General features: G+C 33.4%; 1 long non-coding RNA gene across 1 annotated transcript; it reads right to left on the bottom strand.

Moving 5' to 3' along the window:
• Positions 1 to 8,560: 8,560 nt before the first annotated feature.
• Positions 8,561 to 17,898, bottom strand: LOC120157357. The gene is made up of 3 exons (XR_005519129.1): positions 17,889 to 17,898; positions 15,558 to 15,564; positions 8,561 to 8,685 (listed from the first exon to the last, which is right to left on the bottom strand). It is a non-coding gene; the product is annotated as an uncharacterized LOC120157357 (long non-coding RNA).
• Between the last annotated feature and the right edge of the window lie 3,102 nt (positions 17,899 to 21,000).

Here is a 21,000-nt window from a genome sequence, read left to right as displayed (position 1 = left end):
CCACAGGCACGACATCAGAGACGACCAGTGCTCTTCTGCTCTTGTTAAACATGTCAAAGCTCCTGTTAATCTCGTAAGTTTTTCTCTCTTTCCTTATCTGCTAAATTTATTTTTATGTCTTTCGGACGGAAAAGAAAATCCGACGACTTTAAAGTTTCTACGGCAGCTTTAAGACTTCTCGACCGGCTTTGAGCCCTCACAGAAAGTTTTCTCCTCTAGGTTCGTTCGAAAATCCCCTGTATTTTCCTTGAAAACTCTGTATTTTCGTATCCTTCCTCCCTCTCTTGTGTTTGATGTTTCACTAATATATAGCCTAATAAAATGCTAATTTTAGTGAGATTAGAGTTCTAATGGACTCAAACTTGTTGTTGTTTGTTGATGTTGCCGAGAGATCGTCGGAAAGCTCGGGGATGGTTGACCGCAAAAATTGGCTGGTGATTCTCCCTTGCACGTTGGTTGCGACGCTGCTGGGATGTAGTTTTAGACCACTGCTCGTGTCAACAACTGCAAGTTACAACTGGAATTTGACGAGGCACGTGTGGACCTCTGTTGGGTCTTACATTATATATAGAGAAAATAACCTCAGTGACAAAAAATGCCTTATAATATACGATTTTAACCAATTTTTTTTGGATTTGCCAAAATGACCAACTAAATCGCAATACGATCGATAATTCACAACGCGATCTCCGATATCGCAAATCAGTTTCCAGATTCGCAACGCGAACTTCGACTATCGCATTGCGATTTACATATTCGCATTGCGATAGTCTAAGTTCGCATTGCGATTTATTCCAAGTTCGTTGCGATAGTCGAAGTTCGCGTTGCGATTTATTCCAAATTCGTTGCGATTTATTCCAAATCCGATAGTCGAAGTTCGCGTTGCGATTTATTCCAAGTTCGTTGCGATATTCCAAAATCGCAACGATGATATTGCATTTGTTTCTTAAGAATTTTCTCTAAAAAGATAGTATTCGCGCGGACGTGTCGAAGACACGTATTACCACGACCACGACCGCGACCCGACCCGACCCGAGACGGACGGTGACGGCGGCGGCACGCGAGAGTCTCCCTTGTTCTCTATCACTCAATAAGGAAGTGGGAAAGTCAAGCCTTAAATATCATTCACAATAGTGTTTCCAATACTATGTGGAATTGAGCATTACCAACACTTGTTCCCAATACTATGTGGGATTGAGCCTTAAATAGTGGTATTATTTTTGAATGTTTTGCTTAAAATTGCAATAATCGCGATTGATTGTAGATTGACATTTAATTATGACATATTTAATCGTATAATACTAATGCAATTGGTTGCTGATTCAGTTATTTTAAGGTGCATGATTGTTAATTGTTTCCTGAATAATCACATTGTATTGGAAACAAGTGTTGGTAATGCTCAATCCCACATAGTATTGGAAACACTATTGGGAATGGTATTTAAGGCTTGGCTTTCCCACTTCCTTGTTGAGTGATAGAGAACAAGGGGGACTCTCGCGCGCCGCCGCCGCCACCGTCCGTCTCGTCTCGTCTCGGGTCGTGGTCGTGGTCGTGGTAATACGTGTCTTCGACACGTCCGCGCGAATACTATCTTTTTAGAGAAAATTCTTAAGAAACAAATGCAATACCACCAGTCGTTGCGATTTTGGACTATCGCAATGCGATAGTCGATTATCGCAATGCGAACTTGGACTATCGCAATGCGATAGTCGACTATCACAATGCGAACTTGGACTATCGCAATGCGAATATGTAAATCACAATGCGATAGTCCAAGTTCGCATTACGATGTCGACTATCGCATTGCGATTTACATATTCGCATTGCGATAGCCGACTATCGCATTGCGATTTACATATTCGCATTGCGATAGTCCAAGTTCGCATTGCGATAGCCCAAGTTCGCATTGCGATAGTCGACTATCGCATTGCGATAGTCCAAGTTCGCATTGCGATAGTCGAATTTCATATTGCGATAGTCAAAGTTTGCATTGTGATAGTCGAAGTTCGCATTGCGATAGTCGAAGTTCGCGTTGCGAATCTGGAAACTGATTTGCGATACCAGAGATCGCGTTGCGAATTATCGATCGCATTGCGATTTAGTTGGTCATTTTGGCAAATCCAAAAAAAGTTGGTTAAAATCGTATATTATAAGGCATTTTTGGTCAATGAGGTTATTTTCTCTTATATATAAGCTTTTGGGCTTGACTTATTTGTAATATTGGACCATGTACAAAAAACAATATGTAGTATAAATGCATGTACCATATTAAATGACATAAATCAATATGGAATATAAATTCATTATATAGCAGTAATAAAAATTGAATCGAGTCGGACGAAATTAAGTATCTACAGCTGTCCTTTGTCCTTTTTCGTAGAACGAAAAATATGACAAAGATAAAAAGACACAAATTTTCGTTCGGTGGAGTTGAAGAATAACTCCCTGTCGAATTAGGTTGCGGATGGCTCATCCGTCGCGAAGTTGAGTCCATCTTGGAATGATATGGAATGGAAGTTGTAGTTCAGAATTTGAATCGAAATGTGGCTTCTCGTTGTAGTTCGTATCGGTCTTTTTCTCGGTTTAAAGACCTTGGTTTGAAAACTCGATTGAAAAATAATTATTTGACTTCACCATGTGGTTGATAGGCCCTAGAACTGAATGAAACCGAACTCGAAAGGTCTTCATTGACAGATAATTTTTCTAGTCTTTAAGCTGTGCTGCAGGAAAAATGACTTATTGTCACTAAGGTACGGCTAACCCCATGTATTCTTCTCGACTTGAAAAACTCGATTACAACCGGACAGTAGTGTGATTGAGGTGTGATTGAGGTGTCATCGAGCTGAATGAAATCGAACTCGACAATTTTATTGACAGATAGCCCTTCTTGCCTTGAGCTATGCTGTAAATGATGTGCCTTGGAGCTGAGTGGAATCGAACTATAAGGTATTTGGAAGATAACCCTTCCAGCCTTGAGTTATGCTGCATATGATGTGCCCTTGAAGCTGAGTGTTGTCGAACTCGAAGGCCTTTGTGTTCAAGAGAAACATTTTCAAAGGTTTTTTTTTGTGTTTCAAGCGAAACGATTTCAAAGGATTTTTTATGTTTCAAGAGAAACTATTTATAGGGAGGCAAAATTTTGTTTCAAGAGAAACATATTCAAAGGTTGGTGTTTCAAGAGAAACTGTCTCAAGAGAGACAAAACTTAGTTCCAAAAGAAACAGTCTCAAGGGAGACGAAATTTGTTTCAAAGAAAATATATTCAAAGATTTTGTTTGAAGGGAAACTGTCTCAAGGTCTTTTATCTTTCAAGAAAAACTATTTCAAAGGTGTTTTTGTGTTTCAAGAGAAACAATTTCAAAGATTTGTGCTTCAAGTGAAACTGTCTCAAGAGAGACAAAACTTTGTTTCAATGGAAACTGTCTCAAGAGAGATAAAATTTGTTTCAAGAGAAACTGTCTCAAGAGAGACAAAACTTAGTTCCAAAAGAAATTGTCTCGAGAGAGACGAAATTTGTTTAAAGGAAAACATATTCAAAGATTTTGTTTCAAGGGAAACTGTCTCAAGAGAGACAAAAATTTGATTCAAGGGAAACTGTCTCCAGAGAGAAAATTTGTTTCAAGATAAATTGTCTAAAGAGAGACAAAACTTAGTTCCAAAAGAAACTGTCTTCAAGGGAGACGAAATCTGTTTCAAGGAAAACAGATTCAAAGATTTTGTTTCAAGGAAAACAGATTCAAAGATTTTGATTCAAGGAAAACATATTCAAAGATTTTATTTCAAGGAAAACTGTCTCAAGAGAGACAAAATTTGTTTTAAGAGAAAATATCTCAAGAGAGACAAAATTTGTTTTGAGTAAATTAGTCTTGAGCGAGACGACCTCTTGTTTTGAGAGAAACAATCTCAAAGGTGATCGATAATCTGCTTGTTCATGCATGTTAAAGAAATCCTTTCAGAAGCTTTAATCGTTGACTTAAGGAAGTCAAATCTATGGATGACATGTTTGCTGTGACACTAAATCATATCATCGGACATGAAATCCTTCTTCGTGAAGTTGAAATCGTGGATGACTCATTCACTGTGAAATTGAGCTTTTAATTGGACGTCTTTCCTTGTGAAGTTAAGATTCACACTTGTAAATTGCATTTCTTTTGAGTTCAATATCTTTTACTGTGAAGTTGAAATTGACTTTAGTATGAATCTGTAAAATTATGCACATATGCGATGCTATGGATGCGATGCTCTTATGTATGCCTAAAATGTATATGCGAAACATGTTATTTTAGGGTTTGGAGAGAAATCTTAATCTATGGTTATCAGTCTCGATGACCCTTGATGCTGGAATCTTGAATTTCTGATTCTTGATCTTGGATTCTTCAACATGCTGAACTCTAATGTACATAATGTTGATCTGTGAAGGGGATAATTGCATGAGTAGCCTTTATTCTATCTTTGACTCAGTTTGTCCTCATTTCCACCAGGGTGTACTCTTGAAGACCTCAACCTAAGACAATTTATTTTCCTTGCTCCAACAAATTTTGCCCCAAAAATGGCTTCCTTTGCCCCAGCTTCAATCTTGAGCTTCGGAGGGATATTTGTTGAATTCCAAGACATGTTTCCAGAGAACTTATCTTGTTTCTTCCTTTGAATTTTCAAAATTTTGAAAAATATCAAAAGGAGTTTTGGAAAATAATCCCTCATTCTAGGTTTCAGAATTTAAGCAAATCATAAAACAAGAGTTTATTAGATATCAAAAGAATCAAATTCTCTTTTAAGCTTTGATAGCTGCAAATCTTTGACAAATATCAAGACTGAAAAGTTTGTTTAGAGGTGGGTTATTTAAATTAAGGTTTATTTCATCGATTAGGTCATTGTGAAGACCATGTCATGTCCCTCTTTCTTGATTTGGCATTTTGATCGGAGGCCAACAAAATGACACAACTAGCAAAATCAATGGCTTGACCTTTCAGAACACTTCTGTTTCAGTTCTCTGAAATCTTCCATTTGTTCAAGCTTCATAGGCACTTCTAACAAAGGCAGTGCAAAAATATCGATTTAAAAATGAAATTTCTGAGTGCTCGTGTGAAATTGACTATAACAAGTGTTCCTTAACTCCCTTAGTCCATTTATACCGAAACTCCTTATTTAAACTTGTCATTGTCTGGCTAGCTGAATCCATAAAGTCGGGGTGTTTAACCAATTGCTCTAGAGGGATAGCTTAATATCATTGTATAGATATTATAATCGCCTTTATTAGGCTAGCTGAATTTTACTCATAAAGCCAGAGCGTTTAACCAATTGCTCTAGAGGGATAACTCAAGCTTTATTGTATATTATAATCACTTTTATCAGGTTAGCTGAATCTTATCCATAAAGCCGGGGCGTTTAACCAATTGCTTTAGAGGGACAGCTCAAGCTTTATTGTATATATATTATAATGTGGGTATACGGGTCCAATTTCTTAAGTTTGTTAAGAAGATCCTGTTATAGTCTAGGTGTTTTTTAAAGTCAGAAAATCTCATCGTTAGAGTTCAATCCCCAAGCAACTGACCTAAATTAGATTCACCTACTTGACCATTCCATCTGAAAAGATCATGATCATCATTGAACGTCTTAAACAAAAATTATAGAAATGTCTTATGCAAAAGATGATCCATGTTGTCCGCACCTATGCACATCTAAATACCAAGCCTCTTTGTATTATCTCATGAGAGGAAAAGGCTATATTGGTTATTTGCAAGAAAAAGGTATGGTGTTCAGGCTTTTCGGGGTAAAGTCCTTGTTTTGTCACTTTGTCAAAGATCTGTAATTCTGAATCGTTTACAGAGTTTTTTAATTCAGTTGATATTCAAAGAATTTCAAGTTATAAATTTGATTCAATGATTAGCGTAAATTCATTGAAATATTCTCATAAAAAGAAATATGTCAAAGTTTAAAAACAAGTTTCAAAAAGAAATATGAGAAAGTTCAAAAAAAAAAACAAGTCCAAACAGGATGCTGCAAAATAGAATAAATCTCATTAGGATGCCCCATTAGCTAGATTAGGGCCTTCATATGCACTTGCTCCCTATTTCTCGACTGTTTCATTTGTCGGGGCTCCTTTTGATGTACCCTCAGACGCACAAATTTATGTTTCTGGAATGTCCTTACTTTCATCCTTTTTTATGAGACATCTCTTGTTAATTAATGTAATGAAAAAAAAGAAAATAAGAGAAAAGAAAAAATAATGCGAAATATGTAAGAATGCATGATGCATGAAATGTTTGAGGCATTGATCCAAAAAATGTGTTTGTTATTATAAATAATCCTTATTGGGGATAAAAATGTTACGTCTTAAGAGATAAAAAACATTTTAAATGTATAGACCTCGAACAGCTTCGGACTGGTTGATTCGTCTTCAGCCTTTTTATGTCGCTGGTTGAATGCCCTGTCAAACTGTTCCTGCTCCTCAGGATAAACCGTGCAAGTGACGAGCTACTTGCCCCAAAAAGTCTCAAATGAATGCATCACCAGCTTTCACTCTTTGCTGAGTATGTTCCTTAATGGGAACACCATTGGAGCCCTCCATTGTGAAGTTCATTTGCTTGTTTCTTGAATTTGTCAGCAACGCCATCCAGCTCAGCTAGGGTTTCGCCATCTTGTTCTCATAATCTTCGAAAGGACTCTCTGGGTCAATAACATTTTTCTTGTCTTTCCCCTGCAACTTTCGCCATCTCGTTTTGGAAAAGTTTACTTTTGACGTGCTTGGTGTAAATCCCAGTCCATTCTGAGTATTCTGTGACCATAGTTGGACTTCTGAGTTTTTCATCTCTTGTATTATAACCCATTTGTCCATTAATGAAAATTATTTACGTTTAACAAACACATTTTTATTGGATCAACACCTCTTTCGAATAATGCAAATGATGAAAATAAAATAAAAGAGAAAACAATAAAAAGAGTTAGTGAGGTAAAAATAATCAAAACAATCAGGAAAATAAAAGTCCTACCCCATTATATCTACCCAAGCATGCTTTTATTTTTCCTACCCGGACGTGATCTCTATGCCGCAAGCTGATTTTAAACAAGTCCTAATCGCATAAATTTCTAGTTCACATGCTTTGAACATGAAATAACGCAAGAAATAATATCAATGCAGCCTATGGTTTGAAATGAGGTTTTGGGGAGGGCTCTAACTCCTTGTAGTCTACCGATTTAGGTTCTAAAAAAAGTATTCGAGTTCTCCTTGCTGGTGCCCCCTTGGGCTTGCCAAACCCTTAGTCTTAAGCTCATTACAAGCTCATGTGGACTAAGTTAAACTCGAGGGGATACATTCCCTTATGCCCGCACGGTGAATAAATTCACACGAAGACATAAGGTATATGAATCCCGAAGGTTACTTTCTAGGCTTGTGCGGAGAGTAAATTCTCACGAAGGCGTCACTTTCACCCCCACTTAAAAGGGTTCAGAGCTCGAGTATAGAGCCTTAGATGGAAACTTTTTCAAAAATCTGAAATCATTGAAAAAAATGTCAGTACAACTATTTACTTGAACAATAATCAAAGGTAAATAATTTGAATCGAATAAATAAATTAAAATTTTAAATTTACCATTTTCGTATAAAAAGTCAACCGAAAATTAATTCTGACCTGACTCACTTACCTTTCCCCAGTGGAGTTGCCAAGCTGTCGGAACCGTCTTTCGGTCGGGCCCCGGAATTGGGCTTCGACTTAGGATAATGGATTAGGAGTCGCCACCGATCATTTATTTTAAAAATGGGTTGACCGGATACCTTATTTCTTACCCGATCTGCGTCTTACCAAAGATGTGTTGGATTCAAGAGTCGGTTACAGTCAAGGAAGGGTTAGCACCCTTGAACTGCCCTTTCGGTATTACATAATTTGTCGGTTGTGTTTGATTGCGAAAATTGAAAATTTTAAATTTTAAATTATCGATTCGAATTAATTACCTTTGACTGATCGAAATTCTTCTAAAAGAGTAAAAATGTTAGATAAAAAATATTAAAAAAATCAAAGAAAAAACATTAAAAATGAAAATAAAAAAATAATAAATCAAATGAAAAAAATAAGATAATAAATGAATAAACAAAAATTACATAGAAAAATATATTCATGTATAGATTAAATTGTACCATTGAGGCTCTATCCCCACATCCACGACATCAAGTGATGGATTGAGATTTGTAGTGGGCTATGGCCTTGGACTTTTTGCGCCCACATATTAAATTAAATGGCCTAATAATCTATATAGGTATTAAAGATCCACTCCAATTTAACGTGAAACATCCATAAAAGACGAAAGTAAATTTGATGAGTGGACCCAGTTGTGAAAGCTGAAAGCAAAAATAAAATTTAAAAAATACAAATAAATTCGGTGGGATTCTAGATTTTTTGAACTGCCAAGCCAAGTTAAAAAGCAAAGCAAAGCTAAAAAACTTAACTAAAAGCCTACTATTTTCCATTTATGTATTTCCAGCGTTAACCTCTCAAGGTAGCGAGGCAATCAGAATCTGTTACTTGATCAGATACATCGATTCAGAAAAGAAATGAACGGTGGCGATGCTTACGGTATGATGGAGGCGCAATACATATGGAAACACCACAGGCACGACATCAGAGACGACCAGTGCTCTTCTGCTCTTGTTAAACATGTCAAAGCTCCTGTTAATCTCGTAAGTTTTTCTCTCTTTCCTTATCTGCTAAATTTATGTTTATGTCTTTCGGACGGAAAAGAAAATCCGACGACTTTAAAGTTTCTACGGCAGCTTTAAGACTTCCTGACCGGCTTTGAGCCCTCACAATAAGTTTTCTCCTCTAGGTTCGTTCGAAAATCCCCTGTATTTTCCTTGAAAACTCTGTATTTTCGTATCCTTCCTCCCTCTCTTGTGTTTGATGTTTCACTAATTTATAGCCTAATAAAATGCTATTTTTAGTGAGATTAGAGTTCTAATGGGACTCAAACTTGTTGTTGTTTGTTGATGTTGCCGAGAGATCTCCGGAAAGCTCGGGGATGGTTGATCGCAAAAATTGGCTGGTGATTCTCCCTTGCACGTTGGTTGCGACGCTACTGGGATGTAGTTTTAGACCACTGCTCGTGTCAACAACTGCAAGTGACAACTGGAATTTGACGAGGCACTTGTGGACTTCTATTGGGTCTTACATTATATATAAGCTTTTGAGTTGACTTATTTGTAATATTGGATTTTGTATAAAAATAAAATTTATAGTATAAATGCATGTACCATATTAAATGACATAAATTAATATGAAATATAAATTCATTATATAGCAGTAATAAAAATTGAATCGAGCCAGACGAAATTAAGTGTCTATGGTCTAATTTAAATTTTGACCTGTAAAGTTTTCTAAAATTATCATTATAATACTTAAAAATAAAAAGTCTCTCTTATTCTTTAATTTTAAAGTTTTTTTATTAAATTAAATAAATTAACATAAATTATTATATACCTATTAAACCGACCTTAGTCTTTCTCTTTTTGTCAATCCCAATATCAGTTTAAAGAATAAAATAGACAAATAAAAAATTCAAGGATCAAAATAGACAAAATATGATTAAGGACTAAAATGAAATTCTCTAAAAGTTTGAAGATTAAAAATATCATTAGACGTGTTAAATATTTAGTATCATTGTATCTTTGAAGTAGCAAAGAAACTTTTTCATTTACCATTCTTATACTTCCATTTTCTATAATCAATCTTCTCCTTAACAGAAACAAACACCTTTTTCAAATACATACTTGATTATTTTTCTAAGGAAATAAATCAATATTTAGATTATTATTATAATAATTTAGAAATTATAGATTTTTTGTTGCCCTCCCGATTTCAAGTTTTCGTCTTGACTAATCCAGACCGACCCGTGTCATACACCTAGTTTTGATGGGTGAGTCTCACAGCATATTTTTTTTGCATACACAATGACTCGAACTTGAGACTTTGCTTAAGCGATATCAAGCTGTTTACCACTTGAACCAACCCATGTTGGTAGGAATTATAGATTTTAACATGTTTAATGACATAATATCTTTGAATTTAATTAGTTATATTATATTCATGTTACTTTTTACAACCTAACACATTTTAATTAATTTTAATATGTTTATGACACATTTTAATTTATTAACACGTTAATGATAATTCCTATTTAAAGAAATAAATTATTTAGAATTATTTTATTAATATATTCCAATAATAATTAGCAATAAGCCACATTGAAAGTATATGGCACCATGTGAGTTGTGAGGTGTGACATGTTCATGAAATGAATAATAAAATAAAAATATTTGATTTATAATGTTGTTTTAAATATTTTTTATAAATATAAAATACAATATATATCATATTTTTGTTGATAAAAAATACATTATATGAAACATGTAACACCTATTTCACTACAGTAAAATTGTTCTGTAGCAGCGTTTTAACAACATTTTGAGAGTAAACACCACTAACTTTAAATATATAGTGGCGTTTACATTCCAAACGCCATAAAATGGTAATTTTAGAGGCGTTTTTATACAAAAAGTCGTGAAAGAGTAGTACTTTAACATCGTTTCTACACAAACGCCGCAATAGGTTCATTCATAGTGGCGTTTTCAACAAACGTCGTGACAGAGTAGTACTTTAGCGACATTTTTACACAAACGTCGCAATAGGCACTACATCAAAATTGTTCTACATTTTTTGCGGTGTTTTTAAATAAAATGCCACAAAATTTGAACAACAAAATGCGGCATTTACGGGTAAAATGCCACAAAACAAATACATTAGTGGCGTTTATCATAGTCATGCACCTTAGCAATATTTTTGTAATAAACGCCACGATTGTCATGCACTGTTAGTGGCATTTTTTGATAAACATCGCAATATTCGCGTCGTTTTTGTAATAAAAGCCGCAATAGTCATGCTCTTTAGCGTTGTTTTTGTAATAAATGTCGCAATAGTCATGCACCATAGCGGCATTCCGCAATAGTCATGCACCTTAGCAGCATTTTTGTGATAAACGTCGTGATTAGCATACACCTTAGAAGCAATAGTCATACACCCTAGTGGCGTTTTTTATTAACGCCGCAATATTCATGCACCTTAGTGGCATTTTTGTACTAAACGCCGCAATAGTCATGTTCCTTAGCGGCATTTTTGATAAATGTCACAATAGTCATGGCGGCCTTTTTTTAATAAACGTCGCGATAGTCATGCACCTTAGTGGTGTTTTTGTAATAAATGTCGCGATAGTCATGCACCTTAACATCATTTTTGTGAAAAACGTCGTGATAGTCATGCACCTTAGTGGCGTTTTTGTAATAAACGGCGCGAAAGCCATGCACCTTAGTGGCATTTTTGTAATAAACGTCATAATTTTTCAATCCTTTTAACCCGGATTCCAAATCCCTAATTGTTTCATTCCTATTTTTTCTAATTTTCCTCTAACGCCCAACCATCACAGTGAAGCCACCACTGTACAACCATCACCACAACCGCAACATGACACTATCGTCGTCAGTTTTCAGTCACCAACAAGTATGTCTCTATTCTCCTCCTACACTGTTGATTTCTTCTCTGTCGCAGTCGAGGTAAACATCCCCTTAAATTTCAACTTCTTCTTTATAATTAGTTTATTTTGAAATTTGCATCCCATGAGCATGGTTTTTCCTGGTGTTGTTGGCTTTAATTCTCACAAATATTAAAAAAAAAGAAAATATTTAGCATCATCTCTTGTTTTCCTTTGTTAAAAAAATTAATCTAAAATCTCACTGAAAAGTGATAACCCTCCCTTTTCTGCGAATCTCGAGCGCTCCAGTGCTTGTGGTGTCCATGGCAATTGCAGCGGCTTTTCTTTATTGTATTCTAGTTCTTTTACTGCTCAAGCATATGGTATACATCTTATTGTATTCAAGTTGTTTTTAGAGCTAGTATATTGTTCTTTGCCTGGAATTTGCAATATTTTCTCTCACAATCACATTTGTTTTCACTCACTCTTTGAATTGGTTAAAATAATATATCGATGCTTGGTCTGTCATTGCAATACCTAAAAAAAATATTAAATTGTCTCATTAGATGTCAGATATTACTATATTCACGATTGCTTGCACACTTTGCTATCATAGATTGTTCACAGTCAAGTAGTTATTGGGATTTGAATTTGGGCTTTTTCCCTTTTTTATTTCTTTTAAATTTATTTTAGGTCTATATGTTGATTCTTTTATTGGGTTTTTGTTATTTTTCTTGTAGTTTAGAATAATCCTAGTGAAGTTCATACTAATACACTACTGGTAATTGATGGTTATCAAAGGGCTTTACTATTATCTTCACTCTTCACCTTCAAGGCAACATCTGAGAAGATTCATTTCCTAGTATATATTTTATTTCAATTGTTTTGATATCCATTTGTTGATTGCAACAGATAGCATGATTTTGCCTGAGAAGATTCATTTCCTAGTTTATATTCGGTTATCGCTTTTTGAATGGAACAACTTAATTTTTGGAATATCAGTTGATGTAACCTTCTCATAAGTTGTTTTAGAACAGTTTCTGTTGGATGGTAATCAATTGCTTCTTTTTAAAATGTTGTAATGTGTACATTTGTTTTTGGCAAGATGAACGTTTCTGTGGTTTGCTGATTTGATTGAAATTGCCCAGTTATCTGTTAACATGCTTTATTATCTTGAAAGAGAAATGTTGGTTTTCGCTGTCGATTTAACCTATGAATTAAGCACATTTCATGGTCTAGACAAAGGAAACACAATTTCCCCTCTTTTAACTCGATACAGAACTAATACGAAGTAATGTGCACAAGACTTGTTCTAATATCATCAATTAAAGCTATAATTAGTTTCAAGTTTGATTTTTGAATAATCAGTACCTTCATTCTTTCATAGAATAGTAATGACAGTTGTGCACAATTTGAATTAGTTTGATTAATCGATTAGTAATGACACCTTCGTTGATATTGGCTTATGTCATTATGTAACACTCATCTCCCGTATACCTTTCCGTACACGAGATATGGATGCCACATCACTTTTAAAACACTATGTCATTTGAAAAAAAAACCGTAGAATTTTGTTTCAATTTTTAACAACCTTAAAATATGATATTCATAGAAGCAAAATCCTAAAACTATCCACTTAAATACATTACAAAATATTTAATTTAGTTCCATTACATGCCAACCAACTTTTCAAAAGGAATAAGATTGTCCTAATGTTACTGACGGATCAACCTTAATTGATGATCGTTGTTGCTACTGTTGCACTCCTTACGCAACTAATCTTTGTCTTTACCTACGCGTGAAATCAAAACACGTTAAGTAATTACTTAGTGAGATATAATATTGCAAAGATATAAAACCTAATACATAAATTTCTTATGAATACTGAATGACAATTTAAATCGAAAGATCCATAAGGACCAGATAAGCCATTCTCAGTTACACCATAATTCTTTCAATAAGTCATCTAAAATATTCTTAGTAGGCCCTACCTATCTATCATTCTATATATATATTTTCCCCAATTATTCTTTATTTTCACGGTGTACGTTAAATTAGATCGTACTGTACATGTATTGCACCAAAGTGCCAATTGATCGTGTATCTTTTATAACCATCAAGGTGGCATCTTAAATACGAGTAATACACAATTTTCTATTTTCATTTGGGCATCCTTTCATGCCCATTATGTACTGTTTACAATTTTCCTTCATGACATCCATTCGTACCAATTATGCATTGATGTATATTATATATATATACAACATTATGTAATATCCCTTAAGCATTGTTTAGCTAAAAAATTCATTTTTATTTCCTTTAGTCTTTTACCTAAAGAGATTTAGCCTTTCACCTAACTTGCATGATTGACACCTTCTTGCCAATTGCAAAGCTAGGCTATTAATCTCTTACTCAACAGTATTTAACCGTTCATCTAACTGGCATAATTGACACCTTTCTGCCAAATACACAGCTAGGCCATTAATCTTTTACTCAACGGTATATAATCGTTCGTCTAACTGGCATAATTGACACCTTTCTGTCAAATGCACAGTTAGGCCTCAAAGTCACTTAGCCTTTAATCTAACTGGCATGATTGACACCTTTTTGTCAAATGCACAGTTAGGCCTCAAAGGCACTTAGCCTTTTATCTATCTGACATGATTGACACCTTTATGTCAAATGCACACTTAGGCCTCATAGGCACTTAGCCTTTCATCTAGCTGGCATGATTGCCACCTTTCTGTCCAATGCACAATTAGGCCTCAATGGCACTTAGCCTTTCATCTAACTGGCATGATTGACATCTTTCTGTCAAATGCACAGTTAGGCCTCAAAGGCACTTAGCCTTTCATCTAACTGGCATGATTGACACCTTTCTATCAAATGCATAATTAGGCCTCAAAGACACTTAGCCTTTCATCTAACTGGCATGATTGACACCTTTCTGTCAAATGCATAGTTAGTCCTCAAAGGCACTTAGCCTTTCATCTAACTGGCATGATTGACACCTTTCTGTCAAATGCACAGTTAGGCCTCAAAGGCACTTAGCCTTTAATCTAACTGGCATGATTGACACCTTTCTATCAAAGGCACTTAGCCTTTCATCTAACTGGAATGATTGACACCTTTCTGTCAAATGCACAGTTAGGCCTCAAAGGCAGTTAGCCTTTCATCTAAGTGGCATGATTGACATCTTTCTGTCAAATGCACAGTTAGGCCTTATAGGCACTTAGCCTTTCATCTAACTGTCATGATTGACACATTTCTGTCAAATGCATAGTTAAGCCTCAAAGGCACTTAGCCTTTCATCTAACTGCCATGATTGACATCTTTCTGTCAAATGCACAGTTAGGCCTCAAAGGCACTTAGCCTTTCATCTAACTGGCATGATTGACATCTTTTTGTCAAATGCACAGTTATTCCTCAAAGGCACTTAGCCTTTCATCTAACTGGCATGATTGACACCTTTCTGTCAAATGCACAGTTAGGCCTCAAAGGCACTTAGCCTTTCATCTAACTGGCATGATTGACATATTTCTGTCAAATGCACAGTTAGGCCTCAAAGACACTTAGCCTTTCATCTAACTGGCATGATTAACACATTTCTGTCAAATGTACAGTTAGGCCTCAAATGCACTTAGCCTTTCATCTAACTGGCATGATTGACACCTTTCTGTCAAATGCACAGTTAGGTCTCAAAGGCACTTAGCCTTTCATCTAACTGGTATGATTGACACCTTTCTATCAAATGCACAGTTAGGCCTCAAAGGCACTTAGCCTTTCATCTAACTGGCATGACTGACACCTTTCTGTCAAATGCACAGTTAGGCCTCAAAGACACTTAGCCTTTCATCTAACTGGTATGATTGACACCTTTCTGTCAAATGAACAGTTAGGCCTCAAAGGCACTTAGCCTTTCATCTAATTGGCATGATTGACACCTTTCTATCAAATGCACAGTTAGACTTCAAAGGCACTTAGCCTTTCATCTAACAGGCATGATTGACGCATTTCTATCAAATTCATATTTAGGCCTCAAAGACACTTAGCCTTTCATCTAACTAGCATGATTGACACCTTTCTGTCAAATGCACAGTTAGGCCTCAAAGGCACTTAGCCTTTCATCTAACTGGCATGATTGACATTTTTCTTTCAAATGCACAGTTAGGCCTCAAAGGCACTTAGCCTTTCATCTAACTAGCATGATTGACATATTTCTGTCAAATGCACAGTTAGGCCATTAATCTTGTATTTTAGAACAGTTTATACTATAATATCTATTCATAATCTCAATTAACTCTTTCAAATATTTATACAATATATTGTTTATACCTATAGTGCCAATGTAATAATCCTAAAATCTTACTATACTTTACGTGGGTTTCACCCACAATCCCAATAAAGAAATTCATATAATTTCTTAGTTTTTGCACATAAAGTTCTTATACGGAAATTTATAAACAAATTATGAATTTCTTAACTTTTCACACCTGAAGTACCCATACAAAAATTCATAAACAAATTATGAATTTCTTAAATTTTTGCACATTCAGTGCCATTATGAAATCACCATACATATATCAATTAATCATACATCTATGAATACCGTAACATATACATACATACTAAATGTACTCACCTAGATTGTCTCACTATTATATCCAAAATGCAAAGTTGGTCACTCCGGTACTTTGCCTTTGCCTTTGGTGTTGCTTGACTCGGGAGCTTGATTTTGATCTACTCAAGCATCCAATAAAAACACATACAATATCAATTGTTAGTATATTTCCTAACAATTATACTTAAATGTTACTCAAGAGTACATATTATTAACTTTCTATAACTATATCAACCTCTTTTTAGCATTTCTGGCTCAATAGTATCAATACCCCCACCACAGTATCGATAATACTATACTAGGGTATCGATACTCTATTACGGTACCAATACCATTTTTGCATTATGTGATCAATGGAATTGATACCATCCTTAGGGTATCAATACTTCCCTCTTGGTATCGATACCACTTGAATCGGTATCGATACTACTCAACAGATTCTATTGATTTTAAGCCTATAATATCGGTATTGTTCTATCATTACCAATACACGTGCCCATAATTTCCAGTTTTCAGCTCGATTATCACCCAAATGGGGTCAAATTTCGTTATGTTTACACCATACAATATTATTAAACTCTTCTTTACCTATCCATACTAACATTCCTTCATTTAGTTTCTTAAAACATCTAAAATCTTCCAAGAACATTCAATTCTAAGAATCACACCACTTTTTCTAATATGTTCTTAATCATATCCAATGCTTCTAATCTTTCTTTTACCTCTTTGACAAGTTAATTCTACCAATAAACATCAATAAACACTCATATATCAACATATCATTTAAAAACCAATTTTCTTAAAACTCTAATATTTCCTCCATCTCATAGTTTTAATCTCATATAACATTTCCTTAAGCTTACATAACACTTAAGTTTGCAAGAACCAACCATAATTGAAAGTAAACATTAACCAATTAAAACTTTACCTTTGCTATGGGGGAGAGCCATTTACACGGGAAAAAGAAGAAAAGAGAGATAGTCTTTTCATAACCTAAATTCTCTTTTTCCCCTTTTTCTTTAATACCTTATAAAAATGAATTTTAAATTCATTTTCCCCTTAAAGGACCAAAATGCCCTCTTAATTCATCTATTGCTACAATTTAGTTCAAAATGCTATTCCAATCATTTTCTCATCTTTTACCAATTATTCAAATAAATCTTTAAATTTTAATTCTTTTCAATTTAGTCCATGACCTGATATTTGGGGTATCACACATTAAATGCAATGTTTATGTTTAGTTGCTTATGTAATTAATAAATTAAACCTTGAATTTGTTTTTATTATAATTTATAATTTAAATTATGAATTTATAATTTATGTAGTAAGATTTTATATATTAATTGATTAATTTATAATATTATAACTTATAACATGTTGTCATTCAATATATTAATTAATAGTAATATTTTCACTAAAATTGTTGTTTGTTTATTGCATATATTATGCCAGGAGAAAATTAAGTGATTTGCGGATAGTTCGAGCTTCTTAAGAGGAGGAATAAACAAATAATGAGGAATCGAGTGGTGTTGGATCTTCGGAAGTTACAAATACTGTTAAACAAGATGTACAAATTGAAGCTAATGTTCGACACTTTATTTAATTGCTGGTTGATTTTCAAAACTTACATGGAATTATTCTTATATAGTTGAAAATGGTTTAAGACGCAAAGCTAGATGACGTACAACATTGAAGGAATTATGCCAACTTCTTCCTGGGAACCGTGTGAAAGTTTCAAGAAACGATGTCGGTGAACCTATTGGCCTAGAAGCATGTCTTCTATTCGGTTACTTAGGCATGGTTGTACGTAATGCTAATCTTTTACTGATCAATTATGAGTCATAGTGTGAAATTCCAAATAATAGAAAAAAATCAGGTTGTGGATTTTGTTAAGGTAATAATGTCATTATAATAGATAATCCATTATAGTTCAATAGTAATTTATATTTACTTTGAACACATATGTTATTTGTAGGAGAAATTTTCTTTAGAGATCTCAGACGATTATTTGAAGCAAGCGTTAGGGAAGAAATGGAGAGACCACAAGAGTTCTTTAAAAAAGAAATATTTCAAGAATTGTCTCATCCTTGAAGAGAAGCTGCAAATTGTCTTACCTGGAATGCTCATGTATCAATAGGAAGATGCAGTAAGGTTTTGGAGTTCAAAGAAAGGAGATATATGATGTAGTTTAAAAAAAATATTATGTCATTATAATATTGACTTTATAAGTACAAATTTTAAATTGTAGGACAAAGAGCATGTTGGTGTTGCTAGTAGACAACAACAAAAGTTTACTCACACAGCTGGATCAAAGAGCTTTGCTTGTATAGCTAATGATGAGATATTACTGATAATTCACATAGTAATTTACAGTTGGTAGCACATAGTAACGAAAATTATTTATATTATTAATTATTTTTTTACAATACTTAATTTTTATTCTACATTGTAGGAAAATATGTCTGGTAGTAAAGTTGGACGAATAAAGTTATTCCACATGACACATACAGAAAACGATGACACTCATATGACTGATGAAGGTGCATAAATTATGGTACATTTACTGGACACATGATTTGAATTATGTTATATTTATATATATATTATGAAGCTACGACTTCAAGTCATGGTATTGTTAATGCGGATGAGATCAAAAATCAAGTTATTAAAGAAGTTTTAGGTCTTGAAAGATATGGTCGGGTTCACTTTCAAGGATCATTCGTTATCCCAACCAAATATTTTTGATTCAGTTCATCTTAGTATATGTCATCAGAGAGCCAGCCATTTCAATCAGAAGTTAGTCGTTTAAAACAACAGTTAGCTCAAATGGATGAAAAATTTGCTCAAATGAAAGTCAAAACTGAAGCGAGGGAAGCATAGAAAGAATCAACATATTTTAAAAAATATGAAGACTTTCAAAATCAACTTCAAGTTGTGATGTAAATGATACGACAAAATCAACCACAGAGTCAATCATCTTAAGTGTTATTTTAGATATATGCTTTGTTTATTCTAGTTAACAATGTTGAACTACATTATATTTCACTTTAATATAAATTTTGATTTATTATTTTGGATTTCAAGCTTATTGGATAATTCTACAAGTTAAAATTTTAAATTTGCATTTGAAAAATCAGTTTTAATTAGCGGCGTTTGTATAATAAAATGCCATTAAATACATAGTCAATGCTGGCGTTTGTAGAATAAAACACCACTAAAGTTCAAGATATTTTGCGGCGTTTATATAGAAAACACCACTATATACGTAGTCAATAATGACATTTTACATTAAAAAAATACTATATGTTAAACATTTAGCGGCATTTTTAGGAACAAACGCTACTAAATAAAAGATAAATAGTAGCGTTTTATTAAACATCGCTAAAGATCATAACCTTTAACGGCGTTTTATGTTATCAAACGTAGCAAACTTTTACGACGTTTGTTTTAGCGGCGCTTTTTACGGCGTTTGCTTTTACGCTAATTTTTTTTAACGGCACTTAAAAACACCGCTATATAACTAAAAATGTTACTAAGAACCTGATTTTGGTAGTGTTTACGGAAACAATTTAAGTCATGTCTATCCATTTTCTTTTAGAGATAATATTTTGGGTCCAAACAAATTAGCATAATACTCAATGGAAAATGACACATTGAGCACCAAGTTCGTCACTTGTCTCCCTTTATCTTTTGTATATGAAACATATTCCCAAAACCAAATCTCCATTAAAACATGAATTAAAAACAAAGGCTGTTAACTTTGTACATCATCCACTTTGTATATCCCCGAATCCAAACCTATCGTCTCCAAACGTCCCTCCATTATTAAAAAGGGTAAATTACAAATTTAGTAATTAAACTTTACATCTCTCCTATTTTACTCACTTTATTTTAAATCTTTTCAATTTTCTTACTAAACTTAATACATTAGTTTTTTTGTCAATTAGTCGTTTTCTCAATAGCGGTGTTATGAATGGGTTGTTATATATATATATGCAAAATGACATCGTTTTGGTGAAAATTTTATTTTTTAAATGATGTCATTTTAATGTCATTAACTATTTAACGACCGGGTGACAAAAAAATTTATTATATTAAGTTCATTGAAAAAATTGAAAACTTTAAAAGTTCAATGAGCGAAATAGGAGAAAGTCTAAAGTTGAGTGATGCAATTTGAAATTTACCCAAAAAATTTATTTATTAGAAAGAAAAAGATTTAATTCTACCACTTGGCCTCAAACTATAACCTTTATTCTAAGTTTCTCCTTAAACTTTTAAACATTATATTTTTTTCTCCAAATTATGACTCTCATTTTAAATTAATCCTCAAACTTTTGAAATTTTTTTAATAAAACTATTTATCACATCCCATGTTAATAAAATTGTTACGCCATGTTATATTTTTATATGTTTGAAGAAAAATAAAATTTAAGTTATGATTGAAACTAATTTAATATTTGGATTAATTTTGAGATGAAATTAGAATATTTAAAAATTTATGAATGTTTAAAATGAGAGTTATAGTTTGAAGATAAAATCTGAATATTAAAAAATTTAAGCACAATTTAGAATCAGAAACGTAATTTAAGAATAAAATTAGATATTTAAAGGTTTAATGATCAATTTAAGATAAATATCATAGTTTAAAAATATATGATATAATTAACTAAAATAAAAATAAAAATAAAAAGATAAAATACTCAGATGAATGAAATACTTTTACATAATCTTTTTATCTAATGGAATTTATTTTTTAAGATAATTATTAAATTTATTATAGATTTATAAAATAATTATTATACTAACGAAATTTAATGATTTTAATAATGATTTTATAAATATTAAAAATTATTTCAACCTAATTTGAT

This window comes from Hibiscus syriacus, unplaced genomic scaffold (assembly GCF_006381635.1).
Source record: "Hibiscus syriacus cultivar Baekdansim isolate YM2019G1 unplaced genomic scaffold, ASM638163v2 tig00111244_pilon, whole genome shotgun sequence".
In the NCBI taxonomy this organism is placed as follows: domain Eukaryota; kingdom Viridiplantae; phylum Streptophyta; class Magnoliopsida; order Malvales; family Malvaceae; genus Hibiscus; species Hibiscus syriacus.
The sequence above is the reverse complement of the archived record's forward strand: the minus strand, read 5'-3'. Positions and strand labels throughout refer to the sequence as shown.